Source organism: Meriones unguiculatus, chromosome 1 (assembly GCF_030254825.1).
Source record: "Meriones unguiculatus strain TT.TT164.6M chromosome 1, Bangor_MerUng_6.1, whole genome shotgun sequence".
In the NCBI taxonomy this organism is placed as follows: domain Eukaryota; kingdom Metazoa; phylum Chordata; class Mammalia; order Rodentia; family Muridae; genus Meriones; species Meriones unguiculatus.
Window position 1 is genome coordinate 169,047,274 of NC_083349.1, and position 9,314 is coordinate 169,056,587.

General features: G+C 44.9%; 1 pseudogene; it reads right to left on the reverse strand.

Annotated features, from left to right (window-relative positions):
• Positions 1-725: 725 nt before the first annotated feature.
• Positions 726-821, reverse strand: LOC132652057 (small nucleolar RNA U13; annotated as a pseudogene).
• Positions 822-9,314: the final 8,493 nt, after the last annotated feature.

The window sequence follows — 9,314 nt, forward strand, 5'->3', positions numbered from 1 at the left end:
GGACCTGGGTTCAGTTCCCAGCATCCACATGTCAGGTCAGGGTAAGTCCAGTTCTAGAAGATCAGATGCCCTCTTCTGGCAAGCAGGTACTCATGTGTTCACACAAACATGCAGGCAAAATACCTACACAGTTTAAAAAGCCAATGGGCAGGTGAGATGGGTTAGCAGAGGAAGGTGTTCTGCACCAAGCCTCACAACCTTGTTGGCCAGTGTCTGAGTGCAGTGAAGGCAGCTCATTGGTTGAGTCCATGATGCCTTTTCTTTGTACCTATTAGGAGGATATGTTGATAGCTTATGTGTTCTTAGTCCCTGGGTCTGCTTTGTAAGCCCTCGGTTGCCATTTATATCTTTGAGTGAGGGCACAAAGCAAGTTTGATCCCTGCGGGCCCCTTTCCAGTGCCTGATTGTATTCCTCTTATCCCTCATTTCAGTAGCTTTCATCTGTCTCAGTAACACATAAATTTCACTGACTTTTTTTTAAGTTTTTTTGTACTCAGTGCTGGAATGGAGCCCAGGGTACTACTACGCATGACAAGCAAACACTCTACCAATCAAACTGAACTTCAGCTCCCTTGTTTTCTTTTACATTCATTTTGTGGACACATATGTATGCATGTTCATGGTCTGATCCAATCCAGAGACTATGTTAAATTATGTGTTTTTAGTTCCTTTAATCTGGAGCAGTTTCCTGGGCTTTGCCTTTTATTATCTTAGTACATTTGCCATGTAGGATGAGTCATGTTCCCACATAACAAGGCTCGAGGGATATCTTACATGTGGCATAAAAACCCACTCATTAAGCTTATGAGCCACAAAAGGATCCATTAATATATTTTCAAAAGTAAGCAGGCCAGTTATTATATAGACTGTCCCTTAGTTTTAGGTGGTTGTTTCCTTATAATTAGATTCCAGTGGCTAATTTTAGGCAGCAGAAGTGAAGTTGAATGGCTCTCAGAGGCTCAACTGCAGAAGCACACAGACTCTATTGGCTATCCTTGAGCATATTAAATTAGATGTCTTGTTATGCTGCCCAGGGTAGTCCTGTGCTCAAGCTATCCTTCTACTTTAGCCTCCCAAGTAGCTGGAACCATACATGCTCACTTAGCATGTTCCTGTTGATCATAGAAGAAGATAGTTATTTGATAAATTTCTCACTGCCAAGTCACTCTGTTTTCTTTTATAGATAATAAACATCATTTATGAGGTTGGGTGTCGGGAGCCGCTCCCGCCATTACAAGATGGCGCCGGTTTCCTGCTTCCTGGTTCTTCTTGCCAAACGTTGTCTTGCGATGTACGCATGCGCCACTTTATGCTAATGTAGGTTTGGTTGTTCTCCCTATTGGAGAACACATGCTAATTGGGTTTTGTGTAGAGCACCAATCACAGACGAGCAAGTCACCCTGCTGGCTATTTAAGCAGAGCACGCACAGGGTTTGGGGTCCTTCTCCATCTACTTTCAAGAGCTTCGCAATAAAACTGCTGCTGGACAAATCCTCTGTTGCCGTGTCATCCTTATCGGCAAAGGCTGCGCGCGACAGTTGGGGGCATAGCTCAATGTTAGAGAGCCTGCCTACCAGGCTGAAGTTTTTGCTTCTGAAGCCAGCCTCCCCGACACACGTACACACAAAACCAACAGACTTTTTGTGGAGGACTTGATGAAGTGTCAGCATTTTATCCCATAGTGCTAGCATCCTTTGATACTGTTTGAAAAAACATATTTGCCTTGTTCTTTTTCTAAGAAAGGGTCTTACCTAGGCAGAATCCAAACACAGGACTGTGCTCCGGTCTTTGCCTCCTCAGGGCTCCCAGCATATTATCTGACATTACGCTCAGTTGAAATTTCTTTTTTTTTTTTTGAGATCTAGAGTGTCACAATGCAGCCCTGGATCACCTTGTGCTCACAGTCTTCTGCCTCAACCTCCTGAGTGGATTACAGGCGTGGATTACAGCCACCACGATTGGCTGAAACTTTCATCATGATGATGGCTGATGCTCAGGGACATTTCCCTCTAGCCTTCTGCTTGCCTCCCCCCTCCCCAACTTGCCCTTTTCCCAGGTTGTTGTTGTTGCAGTTGCTTGTTTTGTGCTGGGGATCCTCAGAGCATCATGCATGCTAGGCAGACCCTCTCCTGCTAGCTTTGTGATACATTAAAAAAGAATCTCTTATAAATAGCAAGTGGAGTTCCTTCTCTCCTTATTCCTCCTTTCCGTCCTCCTTCCTTCTCTCTCTGCCTCCTCCCTGCTTTCCTCCCTCCAGCTCTTTCTTGTCTCTCCACAGAGGCTTATCCTGTAGTTGACCTGGAACTCTAATTCCTCCTGCCTCTACCTTCTGCTCCTATACCTTCCTAGGTTAGTTGATTGACCCAACACTGGAGGTGGGGGTAGGGGTGGGTTAGGGTAGAAGGTTAATTGATTTCCTGGTAGCGAGTCATATCTATTATACAATTGGCAACAGATGTTTCTCACCATCCTTGTGCTTTTCTCAGCCATCTCCTACTGCGTTTCCTAATTTGCCCCTGAGGGTGCTATTATCCTAGGGACCAGCCTGTCTTCTTTTTTATCTCTCAGTAACATTTGCTGTAGCTGACAACTACATCTCCCTCGAAACACCATGTCTGTCCCCTGGTCTCTTAGACACTATCCTCTTTTGGTTCTCCTGTTTTGTTGACCTGCTCAGCTATTTTAATTGGACTTAAAACATTAATTATGAGCTAGGTGTGCTGGTGCAAGTCTTAAATGCCAGCAACCTAACAGAGTTAGGCTGATCTTTGTAAGTTCAAGGCCAGCTTGGTCTACATAGTAAGTTCCAGGACATCCAGGACTACAGAGTGAGGCCCTGTCTCAAAAACAAACAATTAATTGTCTATTCTTGTGTGTCTATGTGTCTATGTCTATATAAGTGCAAGTGGCAAACGAGGCCAGGAAAGGTGGTTGGGTGTCCTAGAGCTGAAATTATAGCAGTTGTGAGCTCTTATATGTGGGTGCTGAGAAAACTCTACAGGTTAACCTCTGAGTCATCTCGATAGCACCTAACTGAATTTTTGGACACAGATTTTGCTCTGTTGCTCAGGCTGATCTCGAACCCCCGGGCTCGGGAGATTCCTTTGTCTTGTCCTTCTGAGTTTCTGGGAGTATAAGACATGGAAAACACAGCCCCGGCTAGTTACTAGGCCCCTTCCCCTGAGGTAGAACCTTGCTGTGTAGTTCCGGCTGACATCAAACTAAAGATCTTCCTCCAGGCTCCCAAGTGCAGGAATTACAGGAATGGACTGGAATGGGCGGCACACCCAGCCCCACTCAGCTTCCTGTTGCTTATCTCTAAATTCAGCAGCTCCACAGAGTCCACAGAGATCAGTCCTAGGCACTCCCGTCTTCCTACACTCCCCACCACAACACAACTCATCTGGTAAATACTAAAATTGTGTTTCTAAGCCTAGTCTTTCCCTTGAATCCATCAACTATAGTGTTTCCTTAATTAGAAAAAGACATTCATTTGTTCACTTATTTTGCATATTTTCTTTTCTTTTCCTCTCTCTCTCACTCTCTCTATCTCTCTCAACAGGATCTCACCCAAGACAGGACAAGGGCTTTGAAATTTGTCATGAATATAAGAGAACAATGAATTTTCTAACCATTTCTCTCATCTCATGCATCACCATTTAGTCATTCAGGTCTAACTTTGTGAGTCAATCTTGATCACCATCTTGTCATTACCAGCCATATTAACACAGTCCCATATCTAGTCCATTTGTAAGTCTACCCAACCCCTCTTCCCTTCACTCTCCCACTTTGGTCAAAATGATCAATCATTTCCTGCTTAGGGCAGGGAGAGACTCATGTCTCATTTCTTACTCTGCATGACTAGCCCTCTGCCCCCCCTCCCCAAACTAAATAAGTAACCCTGAAGCATCTAAGTTTTCTTAAAGTGGGGATGGGGTAAAAGTTCATTTCCTTGTTTAAAATGCATTCAAAACATCTAACAATTGCATAGCCTCAAAGCCCTGTATGACGTCTCCTGTCTATTTCCCTGGGTTGTTTTCCGTGACTTTGCCCTTTGCCCTGTATTCCAGCAATCCCAGCCTTTTCTCACTCAGACTGATAGAGGGGACCGTCAGAAAGCCATGGGTTTTTCTGCTGCATCCATTTGTGTAGAGGTCAGCTAATGGATCCCCAAAGCATCCAGTGCTGTGCCTCCAGGCTTCTACAGTAAGCCCTCAATGTACACCTTTACAATGAGAATAGTTGAATACATGCATGCCATGGTTAAAATTATTTATTGTGTGAGCACGATAGGGAAGAAGTTTTATACCATGCTATGCATGCAGCAGCATACATGTGGAAGTCAGCAGACTGTGGAGTTTGATTTTCTCCTTCCACCTTGATGATATGGGTGCTGGGGATCAAATTCAGGTCATCAGGTTTGCACTGCAGACATCTTTAAACTGCTGAACCATCTCACTGGCCTCCGCTTAATTTTTAGGCTATTTTCACAGGCTGGAATGTTTCCCCATATTGTAACATGGCTTGTCTTTTTTTTTTTTTTTTTTTTTTGCCTTATTCTAGTCCCCTTGTTTACCAGTATTTTAGGAGGACTTATTAAGTGTGTGTGTGTGTGTGTGTGTGTAAGTATGCATGTGTGCCATCTGTGGAGGCTGGAGGACAACTTTGGATATCATCTTCAGGAATGCCATTTTCTGAGACAGTGTCTCTCATTAGTTTGGAACTCCTCAGAGTGTTTATACATATTGGTGTTTTGCCTGCATGTATATCTGTGTGAGGGTATTGGATTCCCTGGAACAAGAGTTACAGTTGTGAGCTACCATGTGGGTGCTGGGACTTGAACCCCAGTCCTCTGAAAGAGGAATCTTTAACTCTTAACCACTGAGCCATCTCTCCAGGCCCCAATGTCTGGCTTTTATGTAGATGTTACCGTACAGGTGATTCCACTAGCCTACTGTCACTGTTCTATCAACTTCAGGTGCCCCAGGTGTGTGCCAGAGATAAAGGACCCACCCACCACCCCGTGCTCTTATTCTCTCCTCTCTATGCCTCTCTCTGTATTCCAGCTTCCCTCTGTCCCCGTATTTTCTCCCTCTGTCCTTCTCTGCTCTCTTGGCTCTGCCCTGTCTGTCTACATGTCCAATTATCCACCCCACCTCTCCTCTTGGAGATCCTAACTCCTCTCCTTTCACCATCCCCCAAATAAACGTCCTTAAACCAGATATGCTACCTGACATATCATATATTATAAGAGTAGGTGCTGGGGATCTTTTACATGGGTTGTGGGAATTAAAGTCAGTCCCCTGTTTTTGCAAAGAAAGCCCTCTATAACCAGAGCCATTGTCCAGGTGGGACAGTGGCACATGCTTTTATTCTCAGCACTGGGGAGGCAGAGGCAGTAAGATCTCTGTGAGTGTGAGGCCAACCTGGTCTATACAGTGAGTTCCAGGACAGCCAGTGACATACATAGCTACCTGGATTTGGCAGTGGGGGGAGGTGAAACTGTAAGACCTGGGGTCTCACAGCTCAGGAGTTCAAGATCGCACCCTTCCCAGAAACTCCCACAGACCACGGACTCGTTGCAAAAGCAAGAGGTTTATTAACCATTGCGCAATGGAGTCACCCCTGCCGGTCAGCAAAAAGTGGCCCCGGAAGACAAAGGTCTTTAGGTTTTTAAAAGAAAAATTGCGGGAAATTTGAAGTTGCAGTTTTGGCAATTTAGTATTGGATGAGGAAGTTATAAAGTAAGATAATTGGTTAGTCTTAGGTGCTCAAGCTTGGCCAGTCCTGCCAAGTGTGGATGCAGCTACAATTGAAGGTGGAGTGGTCAGCTCATCCTTGAAGATTAGAGGCTTCGGACTTTTGGCGGGAGGTCAGGAGCTACTCAGAAGAAGTCTGGGTTCGCTGCTAAGAAACACTATCTCAAAGACAAGGGTCTGGTTCTTCTTTTTGCTGAGTGAAGGTCATTGCTTGCTCACTTTTTTTCTATCTGTCCTCACAGATAGGGGTCACATTTTTCCATTCTTTGGAAAGGTATTAAGAGGCTTTAGCTTAACCTGAACCTAAAACTCAAAACTATAGGCTTTAGAAGACATACAGGTTACAAAGTTAGTCTAACCCTTTCAAAACAAAACAAAACCACCAAACAAAAAACAAAACAGAGCCATCTCCCAATACTAGGAAAGAATTTTTGATACACATTTCATCAGTCGGCCTTCCTTTTCCTTTGTATTTCCCTGTATTATTTTTAATTCCATCACTTGGAATTATTTGTGAATTTTGTTCTCTTGCCTCCATTTAACTGTAAGCTTAATGGCAGCATTTTTCTGTTCTCTCCTATCTTCATCGTTTAGAGCAGTGATTGGCTTATGGCACACATTCCATGTATACATACTGTACAGAAAATTTCATTATGTGTACATTTTTTAAAAGCCACATTAAAAAAACAGTTTTCTGAGACTTATCTGAAATATCTGTGCCCATCAAAGCGTTAGAACAGGTCAGATAGCACAGGCCTATAATCCTGGCTACTTAAGAGGTTAGAGAGTGGGTTCAAAACCAGCCTGGGCAACTTTATGAGACTCTACTTGACAATAAAAATCAAGAAAAGGGCTGGGATCTGGATCGATGGTAAGGCCCTGCCCTGTCAGGTAGGAGGCACCGAGTTCAGTCTGCAGTACTGTTAGTGTTTTAGGGCTAGGGAGAGAACTCAGTCCATAAAGTGTGTGCTATTCAACATGAGGAGCACATAACCCAGGACCCATATAAAAAGCAAAACCTGAGGCCGACAGTGGTGGCACAGGCCTTTAGTCCCCACGCTTGGGAGGCAGAGGCAGGCAGATAGATCTTTGTGCATTCAAGGTCAGCCTACTCTGCAGAGTGAGTTCCAGGACAGCCATGGCTACACAGAGAAACCCTGTCTCGAAAAACCAACCAACCAACCAACCAACCAACCAATCCTGAAACACAGTAATGTCTACTTGTAATCCTCAGCACTGGGGAGAGAGACAAGAGTGATCCTTGGGAATTACTGGCCAGACTGTCTAGCTTAACCAGGTCTCAGTGAGGAAATCTCAAAAAAACAAGAAAAAGCCATCCTGAGGAATAATACCTGAAGCTGACTTCTAGCCTACACACACACACACACACACACACAACTATGGAGGTACATGAACAAAAAAAATTAAATAAATAAAGAAGGACATGACTGCTCCTGGGTATGGTGGAGGAGAAAGGTTATTGTAGATAAAAGGGAGACCATACCCAGGGGCAGGGGCCCGAGTTGGGCCATGTGAGGAGAGGGAGGAAGGGAGCCGCTGACCTAGAGGGGCAGCCTGAACCAAGAGACTGGCCAAGAGAGTAAAGGGCAGATCAAAAATGTCAGGTAACCAAAATGGCTGAGTTAAATAAGGAAGGGCATCTGGGGGAAGGCCAGCTCAGGCCTTGTGCAGGGTGGGGGCAGGGTGTGCCAGCTATACCATGTAACAGGTAGGGACTGAGGGATGCATGGAGAACCTGGTGGCCATGGTCAGCTTTGATATGTTAATGGCCACCTCCGTTAGCCATTTGTCCTGGTTTGAGACCTAACAGTACACATGTACACACATGCACCCATACAAATGGGAATAAAGACATCTGCAAATGTGACAATAACTAAGACGTTAGGGAAAAGAATTGTGCAGAAATAAAAACTGGCTTCCTCATCTATCACAGTGACCTTACTCTGGTTTTTAGGAAGAAAATGGTTTTAGCGTTTCATTCAAGCCCCAGGTAGATAGATAGTCTCATTTCTCCTGTGCAGTTTCCTTTTGTGTTATTTCTGATAACCTGACCTCTGGGACTCTTAATCCATCAGAGAAGATATAATATGGTTAACTCTCAAAAGGATCTCTAGAGGCCACAGGTACAGGGCATAGCAGCCTTCCAAGGCCACAGAGGACCCATCTACCTCTGGCATTGTCAACTCACATCACTGAGGGACCATCCTAGAGACTTCTATAGCTACTATAACCATTCCAAAAGCAAATGGCTTCTTGTTAACAGATCTGCAGAGTGAATGGGGCTGCGTGTGACAAATGTGAGTCCACCTCATCAGCTTCCCTTTCATGCTATCTTTTCAATTGAGCTCAGCAAGGCTTACTTACTGATAGCCTTTATTCCGTGTCCAAGGCTGCTCCCAAAGGGCTCTGTGGAAGAATAAAGGGTGGATCTTCATCATGGTCTACCCTCCAAGGCTGTTTTTAAAAAAAAATGGCCTCAACTTTTCACTGTTTTCAGCCATTTAAACAAAACTGTAAGCAATAGAGCAGAATAGATTTTAGTTTTTCTTCCTGTGGCTGTTTTTATATCCTCAAGCCTTTTGCCTTAGTTCTTTTTTCTTGGCTAGCCAGCAGTTCTTTAAGGGTTTTTGCTTGGACACTGAATTTTGCTGTATGTGTAGGTTGCCCTCAACAATTCTGTCTTTGCACTCCAGACCTGGGATTTCAAGTTTTGGGTCACCTAGCTGTCACTGTGTAGGTTTTATCATCACTAACAATTGTTTCTTTAAGTTCAAGTTAGTGTTGGAAGAGAATGTTAAAGTATGATCTCATTTAATCTTCAAAGCAACACAGCAAAGTACAGGTCATGGATACTGAAAATATTCCCTGCAGACACAAAGAGGGAAGGTCTCTGGCGTGAGGTTGCTTCTCCGGTTGTCAGTGGGGAGTTTTCAGCTTGTCTCATTCCAAAGCCTACGCTTATTCTATGTTCTTGGCTGTACTTTGAGAAGGCACTCTTAGGAGAGAGTACATGTGGATGTCCTAAGTTAACAAAGAAGAGAGAGAGCTCTGTAATTTGTGGTTGTCCAGTGTTGACTAACGTGTCTGTGTCCCTGCCTCCCTTCCCAGTCTCAAGTAGTCCAAGCTGGCCTTGAACTGCTGTCCCTACTGCCTCATCTTTTGGGTGTGCTACTACTCCAGGATTATGTGGTGCTGGGGCTTGAACACAGGACTTGGTGTGCCAGGCATATATCCTCACCCCGATTGCTTCTGAAAAACATTTTTCCAGAATAGAAAATGGTTGAAGAGGTAGGTGTAATGTAAACGCTTTACGGGACGGAAAAGTCTGCTGACCAAGTCCCTTGTGTCCGGATGGCTAATAGGCCACTCCTGGGCCCGCGGGGCGCAGTCTGTTTAACCGGTTTCTGTGGTCCCGGAAAGGCGTGTCCCAGTCGAGCTGATGCCCTGGGCGCGCGCCTTCTGTGCAAGTCCGGCTGGGGCGGGTAGATGCACGGTCCAACACCTCCAACGCTTCCCAGGACCCGAGCGTGGGGG